We start from the raw sequence: 16,616 nt of genomic DNA on the forward strand, positions 1-16,616 counted from the left end.
AGAGGGGTGTTGTGTGTGTGTGTATTTTGTTTTTTTACAGACAACTTTAGTTTTTATTTCATGATCATAAACTTAAGTCTGCAATCCAGCTAGATTGGGAAGGGCTAAGGAAATTATGGAACCCAATGAACTGTGGTGAGAGCACAAAGATTATACTAGTAGAACATTCCAAGCAGATGGGGGTGTAGGGTGCTCTCCTGAGCTACAGAAGGAATGGTCTGGTGGTTAAGGTAAACCACAAGTCAAATTTATTAGAGTTGTCCATAGTCAGCAATGGTGATCTTCTTCCTGGTCTTGCCATTCCTGGACCCAAAGCACTCCATGGCTGTCACAATATACATGCCTTCTTTCACCTGGCTGAAGACCACATACTTGCCATCAAACCACTCAGTCTTTGCAGTGCAAATGAAGAATGGAACCGTTTGTGTTAGGTCCAGCATTTGCCATGGAAAAGATGCCAGGACCTGTATGTTTCAGGATGAAATTCTCATCCTCAAATTTCTCCCCATAGATGGACTTGCCATCTGTGCCATTATGGTGTGTGAAGTCACCACCCTGGCACATCAATCCCAGAATAATTATATGAAAACAGGAACTTCTATAACCAAATTCTTTCTCCCCAGCATTCAGAGCACGAAAGTTTTCTGCTGTCTTTGGAACTTTGTCTGCAAACAGCTCGAAGAAGACACGGCCCAAGAGCTCACAGTCGAGGAAGATGTGAAAGAATACAGTGGGATTCACTGTGACTGGTCACAGGCAGGGCGATTCCTGGGCAGTGGCATCTGCATAGCTGGGAGTGTTTGTTTTAAGCCATTTTCTTACTTCCTAAAAACCATCAAAAATTATCTGGCAGAGATGCCCCTGCATTTACTAAACAGGGATAATGCTGTCAGACTCAGTGGCCTCAGACCTCTGACTTCTGTTTTGCCATCAGGCCATCATACTTTTGATCTCCCTCCTCCCCAGGACTGGCAGAGTATAACTCACATTAGAATCCATTTGCTCTTGCATGCTCTTTTCTTTTTCTCCTTTACTGGATAAGATGCTACTCTTCCCATAATTTTTAAAATATATACCTGATACTTTATTTTCTTTTTCCCTAGAACCCTAAAAACATCTGCTTTGGCTCAAAATCACAACGGACTGGTTAGCACAGTATTCTAAAACAAACAGGCTTCAGTAGGTAAATATTCCATAGATAAACAGAATCTATTTTCCATGTTAATCCTGTTAAAATCCAACAAGAGAGCATTTTGCACAAGCATGCCAATCAATTAAAAAGGCAAATATCAGAGAACTACAAAATGTCAGAGCTGGAAAGGGCACTTGGAGGTCATCTAAAACAACCTCCATGTTTTTCCATATGTAACACCAAGGTCCAGTGAAGGTGGGTTGCCAAAAGATTCATTTAGTTAAAAACAGAGCTGCATGCAAACCAGGAAGTGTAATGTCTGTAACTTAGTTTGAAATTTATCCAAAAATAAGATGGATAGAGGGATAGATATGATAAATCAAGTGCAGTAAAATGTTAATGATAGGAACTAGTTGGCAAGTTCATGACTGTTCACTGTAAATACTTTCAACTCTTCCGTGTATGTTTGAGTACTTTCAACATAAAATGTTAGGCATTTGAGCATTGCAACTACCTTATGAAGCTGGTAAGCCAACGATATTGAGGATAGATGCCTCACAGTAGGTTTGGTGGATGCATGAGTGAATGCTGGTGTCCACAGTCAACATAGATAAACTAATGTGGACTCCTACTAAAAGAATACACTTACACTTCTTTAAGATGCATTGCAGGATCCAAATAGATAAAATAGTTTTGATTTAGTCAGGATTCTTGCAATTACAAGTGAAAAATAAATTCACCCCAGATTTGCTTAAGCAAATTAAAGGACTGTATTGGTTTCCATAAATGAAGTTTCCAGGGGTGAACTTGGTTTGATCTTGGTTATCTGCACCCAGACTCTCCATATCCTGGCTCTGCTCTCTTTCACATTGGTTCCATTCTTATTCAGGCTTGCTCTTCCCAGTTGCAAGGCTCTCTATACCTCCTGTTTATATCCCCACAAGTCCAAACCCAGAATAAATGAGAGCACGACTGTCTCAACAATAAAAGAAAAAGTATGTAGAGTGCATTTCATTTGTTCAGTCTGAATTGTGTGCCCATCCTTAAACCAAAAACCATTTGCAAAGAGACTGCAATATTCTAATTGGATGTCAAACCATTAAAATGAAAAGTCACACCACAGGTTTGCTATCTGAATATCTCTTAGATTGCTGAGGAAATTGTCTTAAGGTCCAAGATGGTAGCAAGGAGTAGAGGTCCTAGATGTGACCTATCTTCCAGTAAATTCCATAGCATATTTCTGATCTCAGGAATCTCTCTCCAAGGGAGTCACAAATGCAGATGGTGAAAGTGGCCCATTTCAAGAAAGATGCACACAGCTGGATCTGGGACTATAAGTGTTCCTTGGAGAACAATCTAACACTTGATGAAAAAAAAAGGAGCTTGAGCTCTTGTACACATGTATTCCAGGCACCTAGAAGAAATGATAAATTTGGGGTGTTAAATAGGGTCCTTGAAATCAAAGACCCTCTTGGAGCCATATTCAAAGAAATCTTAACTATTTTTGCAAGTCAGATTGGAAAGAAATTCACTGACAGTTCTTACTTCTAGATAATTGAAGTTAATTTCCAAATAAATTTAGGAGTAGGTGTGAACTATTTCATCAAATAATATTACATTAACTGGGCTACTTATTCAGATGTGATGATTATATAATCAAATGCACTATTCAAACAAGACCATTTTTATCTTTATAATCATGAATTAAATTAGGCAGAAATGTATGAATGCTGTAAATTACTAGAGTTCTCTACCTAGTCCCCTTCCCAGAGTAGAACTGCTGGACCCAGTAATGCTATTCAACAGGGTCAGGCTGCCAGGAGCAGTGCTGAGGTTGCCCACAGCTGTCATGTGTGGAGCCCGAGTGCAGCGACCAAACAGCCTCCAGAGAGGCTCCCAGACTACCACCGGAGGACTATGTTTCTTATGGTCATAAGAAGAAGGAAGGCCAGAAACCAAACTCAGAACAAGTGTATGGAGACAAAGTTTTAGATAGTCCACAAATTTAGAGCAAGAGACAGTGAGTCATGAATGGCAAAAGAAGGTGCCCTGTACAAATCCTACAGATAAGGCTGCTGGCAGTAGATTGAGTACATTGGTTAAAGCAGCGAGGGTGAGGGAAAATGCTGACCAGTTCCCAACTATGTCTGGCAACATGCTCACAAATCTAATTTGATCCATATAAAAATACCCTTCCATATCCAGCCTGATCTTAGCAGTTCTTTCTAATTGTGGAGTGGGTTGCTACCTAGAAAATGACTTGAAAAAATATTTAATGTGCAAAATTGGGATTTTGAAGGTGTCTTGATCCATATATTTGCATCTGCTTTATGCCTGTGTGCAAACATTTTAATATGATCTTTTCTACATTTTTCTCTGTCTTCAGAAAGGTCAGGTCCATCTTTCATTCCAACATGACCAACAGGTTGACAGACATGGTACATGCACAAATTGTAAAAAAAAAAAAAAAAAGTGCTTTCATTCATTCAAGAACTATTTACAGAGCATCTGCTCTATGCCAAGCCTCATTATAAGCAGTAGGAATGCAATGGTGAGTAAAAGTAGACATAGTGATGGGAAGCATTTGGAGGTGGTGCTGACAGATTAGCAGGGGCCAGAGCATCTAGAGGTCTGTCAGTTACAATGAAGAGTTTGGTCTTCATTCTAAGAGCAATCAAATGCTTTAGAAAAATCTGAAATTAGGAAGGGAGTATGATGACATCATCAGATTTGTGTTTTCCAAAGATCAGTGTGGCTGCTGTGTACAGGATGGACTAAAGGAGATAAGGGGGGAGCAGAAAGATCAGCTAGGGAGGAGGTCACCATGGTAGTCCAGGGAAGATAAGATGGCTTAAACAAAGTAGTGATTGTGGAACATGAAATATGATTTTAGAGGCAACATTTGCAGTTTATTTGCACATAAATTAGACATCAGGGGTCTTGGTGAGGAAGAATGAGGCATTAAGGATAGCATCCATGGAGTAACGTACAATTTGACTTAAAAAGCAAATTTACTCTCTTTGTAAGGACTCCTATAGCATACAAACAGAGCAGCCCAATATCAGTATCCCTTACATCTTAAAGACTAGTCACATATATGTGTTCACTTTACAGATCCATCAGCTTCAAGGAAAAAGCTCTTGCATTTTGCAAAGACAGAAGGACATTCTGTGCTGATCAAAGACAAATAATGAATGTGATATTAAATAAGGTGTAGTACTTTCTTCACTGGATGTCATGTTTAAAGATTCTAGTTGTAAATGCAGGAAGCCCTAGGTTCTCCTTCATTAACTCTCATGGATTAATTATCCATAGCTAAGTCTCAATTTTTGTTAAACCTATTTCAGAAGCAACAAAGCAGTCTGTAAAAAACAGGCAGGATATTGGAACCCATGGAACATATTCCAAGAGAGAAGTATTTCATCTTAATTATCCGGGGATGGGGAAATCAGCATGATGTGGAGGAAAAGAACAGCAATGTCAGAGTCAGGCAAAGCTAAGCTAGAATCTTGGTTCTCCATCCATTGGGTATGTGACCTTGGAGCACATATTTCTGCAAGTATTTCCTTTTGTTTAAAATTCATTTAGAATGGGACTACATCAAAATAAAAAGCTTCTGTACAACAAAAGAAACCATCAACAAAACAACAAGAAAGCCCACTGCAGAGGGGAGAACATATTTGCCAATCACCAACATTTACAGGGAACTCATACAACTTAACAAAAGGAAGATAAACAACCCAATAAAAAAATGGGCAACGTACTAAATAGATACTTTTTGAAAGAGGGCATAAGGAAGGCCAAGAGACATATGAAAACATGCTCAAAGTCACTAATCATCCAAGAGATGCAAATCAAAATGACAATGCGGTACCATCTCACACCTGTCAGAATGGCTAACATCAACAAATCAACAAATTACAAGTGCTGGCGAGGATGCAGAGAAAAAGGAACCCTAGTGCACTGCTGGTGGGAATGCAGACTGGTGCAGCCACTGTGGAGAACAGTATGGACTTTCCTCAAAAAACTAAAAATGGAACTCCCATTTGACCCTGTGATCCCACTTCTAGGAATATATCCCAAGAAACTAGAAACACCAATCAGAAAGTATATATGCACCCCTATGTTCATAGCAGCACAATTCAGCATAGCTAAGATTTGGAAACAGGCTAAGTGCCCATCCGCAGATGAGTGGGTTAAAAAACTGTGATACATCTACACAATGGAATGCCTCGCTGCTGTAAAAAAGAAGGAATTCTTACCATTTGCAAGAACATAGATGGAACTGGAGAGCATTATGTTAAGTGAAATAAGCCAATCAAGGAAAGATAAATATCACATGATCTCACTCATTTGTGGAATATAATGAACAACATAAACTGATGAACAAAAACAGATCCAGAGACAGAGAAGCATTGATCAGACCATCAAACCTCAGAGGAAAGGTAGGGGAGGGTGGGGATAAGCGGGAGAGATCAATCAAAGGACTTGTATGCATGCATATAAGCCTAACCAATGGACACAGACAACAGGGGTTGAGGGCATGAGTGCGGGGTGGGGGACAATGGGGGGATAAAGACACATATGTAATATTTTAATCAATAAAGAAAAAAATATATAATTCATTTAGAAATACTTGAAATACAAATTGTTATAAGGATGCAATCAGATAATCAAAACATAGTTTTCTTATACATCCATAATGAGTACAACAGTACCTACTGTTCAGGATCATTGTTGGATTGAAAGTAAAGACAGTAGTAATAAAATATTAAAATATATGGCACATAGAAGACAATACATCAGAGCTATTAAGACAGAGGGAATCCCTTGGGATTGTTCTACATAAACAAAGTAAAAATATTATTGATTGAAAAAATTCTCATTATTCAAATAAAGCTGAAATAAAACTAGTTCTTACCCCTTTGATAAAATTCTACTTTTTTCAAACCAATATTATGTGCAGTTTTTACAATAATATATTTTTAAAATAAAAGTTTTATTTATGATGTGATCATTTTTAAAAATAACTATTTTCAATACTTTGTATTATCTTTTTTTAAAATATGTTTCATTGACTTTTATATAGAGAGGAAGGGAGAAGGAGAGACAGATAGAAACATGTATGATAAAGACACATCAATTGACTGCCTTCTGCATGCCTCCTACTGGGGATCTAGCCCACAACCTGGGCATGTGTCCTGATGGGGAATGGAACCCGGGACCTCTTGGTCCATGGGACGATGCTCAATCCACTGAGCCACAACAGCTGGTCTACTTTGTATTATCTTAATGGCATGATATAAAATTCTCAAATTTACCTGATTTCAAATGGTACCTTATCAGAGCTGTCTTCGCAGATTATCCTATCTATATAAACCAGTGCCTCTTCCTCCATCCAATGCACAGATAATAACTTCATCACCATGCTTCTCCTCACCGCTTCTATCCTTTATTGTTCTCTATAGCAACTATCGCAAACATCTGGCATACTGGGTAATTACTTGTGGACTTGTGTTCTATCTTTCCCCATCAGAATGAAAAGTTCAAGGAACATAGGACTGTTCTGTTGTTTTGTTAACTGACTTATCCTTGGCACCTACAACTGCATCTGGCATAGTGTGGGCACCAATAAATATTCACTTTTAAAATGAATAATAATATTTGTGCATACTTACCAAATAAAAATGCTACTTTTCATGTGAATTAATATGACAACAAAGCTTTCATAGAATCTATTTGCATTTTACATTTAACTTTTTTCTTCAGCTCCCATTTCCTATAACAAGGCCAGAGAAGGCTTTAACTCTGTTTTACAATCAAGTAAATTGAAGCTTAGACAAGTTATGTGTGCCATCTTTTATCACACAACTATTGAGTGATTTCCTCATCGAAACCTGATTCTAAAAGAATAAACTACAATTGCAGTGTCAAAAATGCAGAAGTTACTTGGAATATGCAAAATAACAATGTTCGGTTTGTATCTGTCATAAATGAATTGCTTGCATTCTAGTTGAATTTCAAGTTTCTTATAGTAATGAAAGTATGCAAATAATGACTTTTTCCTCACCCTGCATTACAAAGGTTAAGGGCAAAGAATGAACACCTGCTGTGTGATACTGCTTTTCACCAATAAAGCAAAAAGATCTGGAGCTCCACTTATAAATACCTGCATAATAATAATGCATGATAAATGAAAAAAGCCTGGCTTCCATCTGACAGAGAGTAGCAGCAGCATACTATGTTTGATTAATGTCTGTATTTTCCCTTTCACCACAGAAAACGTGTTTTGCTAAAACAATGATTTAAGATGAGTGTTGGTGGTCAAGTCTCATTAACCCTACCCTAGAAAAACTGGGGAGTAGGCAGACCTTGGTTTTTGTGTGCTGGCCACCTTCCCATGTTATACCTTCATCACTGTGATCACTCCCAGGCAACAAGAAGCTGCTTAAAATATCCCTTGCATCTCCTCATGGCCTCCTCCCCTGCCAAATACCCAGTGTGGACCCATCCCTCCATGGAAAAAAGAAAAATAAGTTGAAAAGCTGGTTTATGCTAAATTGTTAAGATCATAATAATTCCAGAATAATTTTGGATTCAGATCTTAGTGCAAAATCAGGCCCCGCCACTTATTCACTGTATGGCCTTGGGCAAGTTACATAATTTCTCTTTGCTTCATTTTTCTCATTATGGAATGGAAATATTAATAGTACTTGACAGGATTGAGTGAAGACTCATGTGTGTGTGTGTGTGTGTGTGTGTGTGTGTGTGTGTGTGTGTGTGTTTCCGAGTGCCTAGAACTTAGTGTTAAGTATTTGCTATTAAAGACATAGGTCATAATTTGTAGTAAAAGAGGTGACTGATCTGATTTTGATATATGTGACCTGGGCATGTTACACCATTTCTCTGAATAGGATTCCTTATTAAAATGGATATACTCCCTACTTTATAATGCCAGATTAAGGATTTATAATATTGTATGTAAAGCATGTAGAATATTATCTGATGAAGAGCAGATGTTTCATATAGCATTACATATTATTCTTTGCAACTTAAAAGGGGATTGTGAGGTGTAGTAATGCTATTCTAAAGTAATCATTGGGACAATGGTCTTGAGCAGTGGTTCCATTGAAGACCTTCAAGGTATCCTACCTAATAAAACAGTAATATGCAAATTGACCGTACCTTCGCTATACCCATAAGCCACACCCACCAGCCACACCCACCAGCCACACCCACCAGCCAATCAGGAGCAAATATACACATTAAACCAGCAAAGATGGCGGGGGAGGGGGCAGCACCCGCTGCTGGTGGAATCCAAGCCATGATAGTAGACTGGGGCAGGCGGTTAGTGCCGGCAGCCAGCTGACAAGGTCCTGGATAGGGGCTTCAAATCAGCGCTGCCAGCTGCGGCTGATTCGAAGCCCCAATCAGGGATCACAGACCAGGGCAGGCAGCGTGGGTTAGCGCCGGCAGCCGCCTACCCAGGTCCGCCATCACGGATCATGGACCAGGGCAGGCGGTGTGTGTTGGCACCGGCAGCCGCCTGCCCAGGTTCACCATCATGGATCACGGACCAGGGCAGGCAGCGTGGGTTAGTGCCGACAGCTGCCTGACCAGGTCCCAGATAGGGATCATGGACCAGGGCAGGAGGCGTGGGTTAGCGCCCGTAGCCGCCTGCCCAGGTCCACCATCACGGATCACGGATCACGGATCACGGACCAGGGCAGGCAGCGTGATCACGGATCAGTGAGCAGGGCAGGCAGCGTGGGTTACTGCTGACAGCTGCCTGACCAGGTCCGCCATCCCGGATCACGGACCAGGGCAGGCAGCATGGGTTAGCGCCCATAGCTGCCTGCCCAGGTCCACGATCATGGATCACGGATCACGGACCTGGGCAGGCGGCGTGATCACGGATCACGGACCAGGGCAGGCAGCGTGGGTTAGCGACCGCAGCCACCTGCCCAGGTCCGCCCTCACGGATCATGGACCAGGGCAGGCAGCGTGGGTTAGCGCCTGTAGCCACCTGCCCAGGTCCACGATCCCGGATCACGGACCAGGGCAGGCAGCGTGGGTTAGCACCAGCAGCCGCCTGCCCAGGTCCGCCGTCATGGATCACGGACCAGGGCAGGCAGTGTGAATTAGAGCCCGTAGCCGCCTGACCAGGTCCCCGATAGGGACTTGGAGTCTAGCATAACAAAAATAATATTCAGCAAAAGCAGGAGACAAGGTTTCATAAGTTCTCCCCCAGGTCACCACTGTTCTCTTATACATTTTAATTATCCCAGACTTTGCCTGATGGGATTTGATTTGAATTATGCCTGATAGAGATTACATGGCATGAATTGTAGGCTCATTCTTTTTGTGGTTGCCTGACTGAGAAAGGCCTTGGAATGAGAGAAGGCACTTTTATTTTCCTTTTTCATTCTATAGAGACTGAGGAATTACAGTTATATGAAGAAGTTAGTGATAGAATGCAAGTCTCATGCTGTAGTTTTTCTGTAAGTTTTATCATGTGGACTATCAAAAACTTGGTGGGATCCTTTTCAAGAGGTGTTACAAAAATTATGTTGGAATTAACATTCAAGAATAAAAGGAGAGAAGTGAGTGATGGGTAAAGGAAAGAACTTTGTCCTAGAAACCAAATAGAAGCCACACTTTGGAGGTATTAAAGGATAATTTTTTAAAAAGGTAAAATCATGACTCATAATCTGTATAGATAAAAGGCTAAGTGACCGACATTTGTCCATCCGTCTGACCAACCAGTACATATGACACACACTGGAAATTTAAAAATAAACTTTGACTCGCACACGTGCCATACATATAAAGCTCTCGCTGGCGCTACTTTGAATGTTGCATTTGGTGGGAAAGTTCTTTTCAGAGGCTATTTTTGTGCCACCATGCTATACGATTGGCCATAGTACAAATAAGTTTAAAGTACTGTAGTGTTTGGGGATGTTTCAGATAGTTGTCTCTTAAAACAAATATGAGATCAGAGGATTCTGCTTATAGTGAATGGTTAGTAAAACTTGGAGATGGCAAACTTGATAGCAGTTTTCATTTAGGAATAGATATTATTGAAATTCCCCAGGAAATAATTTTTAATGGATCTATTATTAAAGCCACCTTTGGAAATAGTATATCTATAGATAATATTAAAAATATATCTAAATGTGCAATTCTTTGTTCAAAAAATGAGCACGTTCAAAAATTAAATGAAGAAATTTTGGATATACTTGATGGAGATTTTTACACCTATTTGAGTGATGATTCCATTGACTCAACAGATGATGCTGAAAAGGAAAATTTTCCTATTGAATTTCTTAATAGTATTATTCCTTCTGGAATGCCGTGTCATAAATTAAAATTGAAAGTGGGTGCAATCATCATGCTATTGAGAAATCTTAATAGTAAATGGGGTCTTTGTAATGGTACCAGATTTATTATCAAAAGATTGCGACCTAACATTATCAAAGCTGAAATATTAACAGGATCTGCAGAGGGAGAGATTGTTCTGATTCCAAGAATTGATTTGTCCCCATCTGACACTGGTCATCCATTTAAATTAATTTGAAGATAGTTTCCCGTTATGCCAACATTTGTGATGACTATTAATAAATCACAAGGACAAACTCTAGACAGAGTAGAAATATTCCTACCTGAACCCGTTTTTGGACATGGTCAGTTAATGTTGCTTTCTCTCTCTCTCTCTCTTTTTTTTAAAGTATTTTTAAAAAATATTTTATTGATTTATTTACAGAGAAGAAGGGAGAGGGACAGAGAGTTAGAAACATCGATGAAAGAGAAACATCGATCAGCTGCCTCCTGCACACCTCCTACGGGGGATGTGCCAGCAACCAAGGTACATGCCCTTGACTGGAATCGAACCTGGGACCTTTCAGTCCACAGGACGATGCTCTATCCACTGAGCCAAACCAGTTACGGCTCTTGCTTTCTCTTGAGTTCAAAGAGCATGTTACGTTAAAGTTAAAGTTGTAAATACTTTATCTCAAGGGAAATTAGTCAAGCACTCTGAAAGTCTTTTTACTCTTAATGTGGTATACAGGGAGATATTAGAATAAGTTTAATTACTTTATCAGTCATTATTTGCATCAATGTTGTTTTTGTATTACAAGTTTGTTATTGTTGTTATATCATTTTGTTATTGTTTAGTTATTAATAAAATTATGTATTATTTTCCTATACATTGTACTCATTTCCTTTTATCTCTCACACTTTTATTATAGAGAAAGGGCAAATAGCAATATTAAAATATTTCATCTAATTAATTCCCTTTCAATGTGCACGAATTTCGTGCACTGGGCTACTAGTCTTTTAAATAAGACCAGCATTAATGTTAGAAAGTTTTGTTTTTGATGCTATTTGCAGCAGATCATATTTTCCAAGGATGATTACAGCAGTGCCTCCTATTCCACATGCTCTTTTTACTAAGTGACCTGGACCTCTTGAATGTCTCTTCCCCTTGAATTGGGGCTTTGTGATGACCTTGATCACTGGAGAAGCTATCTGACTCCCAAAGTTAAGTCATAAAAATGCCATGCACTCTGCCTAATTTCTGGGGACACTCCTTCTGGGGAACTCCAGCCACCATGTAGAGTGGAACTGCCCTGAGGCCAAAATGCTGTGAGGAGGCTCTAACTAGCCCATGTGGAGCTGCCCTAAAGTTCTGTGATGAACCCTAAACCAGAATGGCTCACTTAAGTCCTTCCTAAATTCTGGAAGCTCAGAAACAGTGAAAAATAGAAGAACCGTTGTTATGTTAAACCACTAAGTTTTGGAGTGGTGTGCTATGCAGTTTTAGGTAACAGATTCACAATTCTGTGTTTCAATTGTGTTTTACTATGTGAAAATATTGCTTATGATATCTTATTATTGTATCTCATTTGACAAATGTATTATCTCTTTTATGGCTGAGGAGATGGAAGATCTGAGAAATTGAGTGACTTTCCAGAGGTTACACAGCCAAGTGCAGTGGCAGAGCAGGCAGGCAAACAGTGATCCTCCAATTTCAAGCCCCAAAGTTGGTCTGTTCATATCACACACCTCAGAGTAAAGGACTTTGAGAAGAACAGCATGAAAATTGCTCTTGATACAGCTTTTCCTTGAGTTCCAAAAACCTTTTATAAAATGAGATCGTGCAAGCAGATGTGATTTACTTCAAGTTTTGCCTGGTGTTGGGCTGATAGATTTCCATAGTTGGTACCACAAGGATGAGTTAGTATTGTTTTAACCACTTGAAATGAAAAACTGAAGCATGTTCAATATTTACATTTCATTTTACTAGATCTTGGTCATTCATTTTATTGTCCAATTTCACATTGTAGTTTTATGATTTCTCATTTCCATGAATATTAATCGGAATTACAAATGTACTCAATGATTTAAAGGCACATTTTAAAAGTATTTGGTGGGAAATTTAATTCGGGTGATATGTCCTGAAAAACAATCTTTCTATAAAAGTGAAAAAGTTACTGCCATGTCAGTGTTTCTCTGAAAATACACAGTGAGAAAAAATAGCCAATTAAAGAGCATGATAACTGTTCTCCTTGAAATTCCTACAGGTAATTTAAAATGTCATGCTTTTATTTCTTCCTGCATATTTTCAACAAACAAAATTCTTGTTTTTCCCTCCTGATGATCCTGACCACTGTTTGTTTCTGAGTGGTCATGGAGACTGAAGGTTGTCTACAGAGTGCTATAAAGTGAGCACCAAGAGTCATCTCTTCTGTACATTGTTACATGCCACAACCCTTCTCTTGGTTATAGCCTGTAGAGCTTCAGGGTGAGCATGAATGGAGTATGGAACCAAGGACTTTGTAATATTTCTCCTCCTAAAAGTTCCCCAATTCAGAATTCTATTACTTTGGTACTCTGGATTTCTTTCCCTTCAGTGATTGCTGAAAAAGAAACATTTTGAAGATAATCTCAGTTGAGATTTTAGTTTTATGGCTATTTTTAGAAATCATTGACATGTCACATCCTGAAATTCAGAATGGCATTACCAGCCTAGGATTAGAGAATACCAGTGCCAATAGAGCCCCTTGAGCTCACTTAGTCCAGACTCTTTCACAAATAGGCCAACTGAGACTCCAAGAGAGGTAGGACTTTGTCCTCAGTCACATCATAAACTGAGGGCTGGCTTCCCCTATGTCCAGAGACTTCTTCTGCTAGATCTCCTTTGCTCATTGAATCTCCTTTATCAGCTTTTGCCACTGGGAAAGTTTTACCCTGCATTCTCACCTGAACATATCAACATGACAAGGAACAAATATATAATTTTGTGTTTCTTTTCTAGGCAGCCCATGGTCCCTCAAAACCTTTACTAGCCATACTGCTGTAAGCAAACAGTGATAAGACTTTGTAGAATTCACAGATGGAACCCCAAGGTGACTGAACTCAAAGATGTCCTAGTCCTATCTTATGCAAACACCTATCTTTTCTGAAAACTCTTTCACCACATATGGGCAAGACTGTAGGTACTAGAAAAAGCTATTTTCTCCTAAGACTGAATACATAAGGATGTCCCTAGGCTCTGTCCCAGCCCAGATAACCACAAACCCAAACACATTCCTTTCCTACTTGCCTCTCAAGTTGTTTTCAGTTGAAGAAGAGGAAGGAAACTTCTATTGAGGTACTACCTCTCCTTCTGGGTTAACATTTCTTTTGATCTTTCTCTTTGGTTCCTGACCCACCTCTTTTGTTTCTGAAATACCTAGTGGGAGAATTTTGTTGGCTCAACATGCACTGTTGTGAGTCAGGCCAGACCCAGGATTGAATGAGAGCCTCAGGATCCCATTTCCTACAAAAGGAAGTTGGGACATTTCTAAAGGAAAAAAAAAAAAGTAATGTTTTAATTAAAACTCTTAGCTTACTTTTTAAAAATTAACAAAAATAGAAATTTGCCATTTTTCTCACTAGTGAGCCTAGCCTTTGGTATGATCTATATGAGACAAATAAACATTTGGAATAATAAGATGAACTGGGTTATTCAAGAAATAAAACTTTGATCTGAGGGAAAAAAATGAGTTTTTGCGGAGGCTCAATTTAGCCATATTCCCCTCTATGTAAACCAAATGTAATAAATAGTGCCTCATTTCTTCAATGTATTTCAGAGTCATAGCTCAGGCCAAATGGAATTAACTCAATTCAGCAGTGTTATTAATGTGGCTCCAAGTGAGGTGTCACATTTCCCACCATGAACTCCAGCACTGAGATAAACTGTCACAGCTGCAGGGATAAGCAATGGTCCCAGGCCGGTCATCATGTATAGACATGACTACAATGTGTGTAAAAAGTGCCCTTGTAAAATGGAAAACACTTAAGTAAGCAAACAATGAACCCAGAGCTGTTCACACACTACAGAGAAGTCCTCCAATGCAAAAACAACCCTATTATAAATTTCTCAATTGTAACACCACACAATAGACACAATATATACATTGTGCTGAAAGCAAAGAGAAAAGAAGAAATAATTGTCTCAAATTTGTCATTTCATGTCTATCAGTTTTAAGATTTGCAGGACAATCCTATAATTAGTGCTTCTCAAACTTCAGGATACACAGGAATCAGCAGGGAAGCTTGTAACAATGCAGATTCTGATTTGGTGGGCCAGAGAGTCCACTGTAGAAAACAAGTTCCCAGTTCATGCTCAAATTCTGGTCCACACACCATACTTTACGTATCAAGGCTCTAAGCTTGACCTTCCCAACCTTGTGCTGCAGTATTGTAATGAGAATTGATATCCACATCCCTTGGTCACCTGGGCAGGAATTGAACGGAGCCTCTGGCAGTGAAGTTTATCTTAGTGTGTTGTGCAAGTGTTATCCTTTTCTATCTGTGCACTATAGGGAAAGGGTTTGGAGGCACATCTCTAAGTAGTAGTGGAAGTTTAACATCATTCCCATTAGCAATAAATTATTCCTAGTAATAATCATAACGATAACAATAGCTATCATTTATTGCCCACTTACTATTTGCCAAAAACTGTGCCAAGTACTTTACATGACTCAGTCATAGAATCCTATAACAACTCTAAAATACACATGGTATTATTAGCCCCTAGGTGACTTACATCTGTTCCCATGGCTTTTCACTTTAGATATTATCTGTATAGTAATGATTCTCAAATTTATATCTGCAACTCTGACTTCTTCCCGAACTCCAGTTGCATTATCCAACTGCCTACTTGATGTATCCACCTGGAGATGCTCAAAATTCATAGTATATCCTAAGCAGAAAACATGCTCCTCTTCCAAGCTGCTTCTATTTAATTCCTCCAGCTAAAAATTTAGGTGTCTGTTTTTTTTTAACTTCTTTTCCTCACCCTACATATACATGTACTCCATTAGGAAATACTGTCAGCCCAACTTTCAAACTGTAATCTGAGTCAGTCTGGTTCTATCTCCTCTGGCACCATTAGCTGTGGCTTGGATCACTGCAACAGGCTTCTGGCTGTTTTCTCTCTCTCTCTCTGCTCTGTTCTTTGAGCAGCTTTGGTTGTCTAGAGGTGGTTGGCATGTTTGCAAGTGGCAGCTGGTGAGGCCAGAGCAGTGGAGTTGAGCCAGATAATAATAGCAAATATTTGCGTGACACTCACTACGCTCTAGACAACTTTCTAAGGACCTTGCACAGAATAGCATATTTAATGCTTGCAATAACCTCCCAGTCATGTTCTATTGTTACCCCCATTTTACAGGTGAGTACACTTGCCCAATGTCTCCCAGCTAGGGAACAGTGAAAGCAGGATTCAAACCAAAGCTGAATGAGTCTAGAATAAGCAAATCGAACTTTTCTGCTCTGTTTCCTCTAGAAAGGTTTATGTGTCACACTAAGGAGTGTGAACGAAAGGAACCACATGCTAACCTGACAAGCTCAGGGGAGGCCTGTGTGGCAGTCTTGAAAACTCAGAGACCTAAAATAACCACAAAAGATGGTCTGAAAATTAAATATTTAACTACAAACAGGTTATAGTGGGCAGTCATTCCTAGGCTGATATTTTCCCTGACAAAGATCAACTTAGATCTTTCCTAGCACATTTGCCTTTTTTGCCTCTAAGATAACATATCTGTGAGATGTCTGGGTAACTTGTAACTTCCTTTTTTCTGGATCCCCTGGGGCACAACCAAATGTGGTGGGCGCCAGGACAGATGCCTCAAATTCCTTCATTATCATGTTAATTGTTCCTGTACCCACCTAAGTATGTGTCCATCATTTTACTTTTTATCCAATCCCAGGGGTTTCCCACCTTTTGACTTTATCCCACCTCCTTAATCCATCACCAATGAATTTCACATAACCTACCCATGTCCCTCCTTTGATTGCAATGTATAAATACAGATGTAACCCGCCATTCTTTGGAGCATTATCTCAATTCATTGAGGTTCTGCTTCCTGGCATATGTCGACAGTTTGGCTCAAATAAACTCACTAAAATTCTTTACAGGTTTCAATGGTTTTGGTTT

At 39.4% G+C, this 16,616-nt stretch overlaps 1 pseudogene across 1 annotated transcript; it reads right to left on the bottom strand.

The window, feature by feature from the left end:
• Positions 1 to 251: 251 nt before the first annotated feature.
• LOC307096391 (peptidyl-prolyl cis-trans isomerase A-like) lies at positions 252 to 564 on the bottom strand (annotated as a pseudogene). The gene has a single exon. The product of its transcript is annotated as a peptidyl-prolyl cis-trans isomerase A-like (transcript).
• Between the last annotated feature and the right edge of the window lie 16,052 nt (positions 565 to 16,616).

This window comes from Cnephaeus nilssonii (assembly GCF_951640355.1).
Source record: "Cnephaeus nilssonii genome assembly, chromosome: X".
Lineage (NCBI taxonomy): Eukaryota > Metazoa > Chordata > Mammalia > Chiroptera > Vespertilionidae > Cnephaeus > Cnephaeus nilssonii.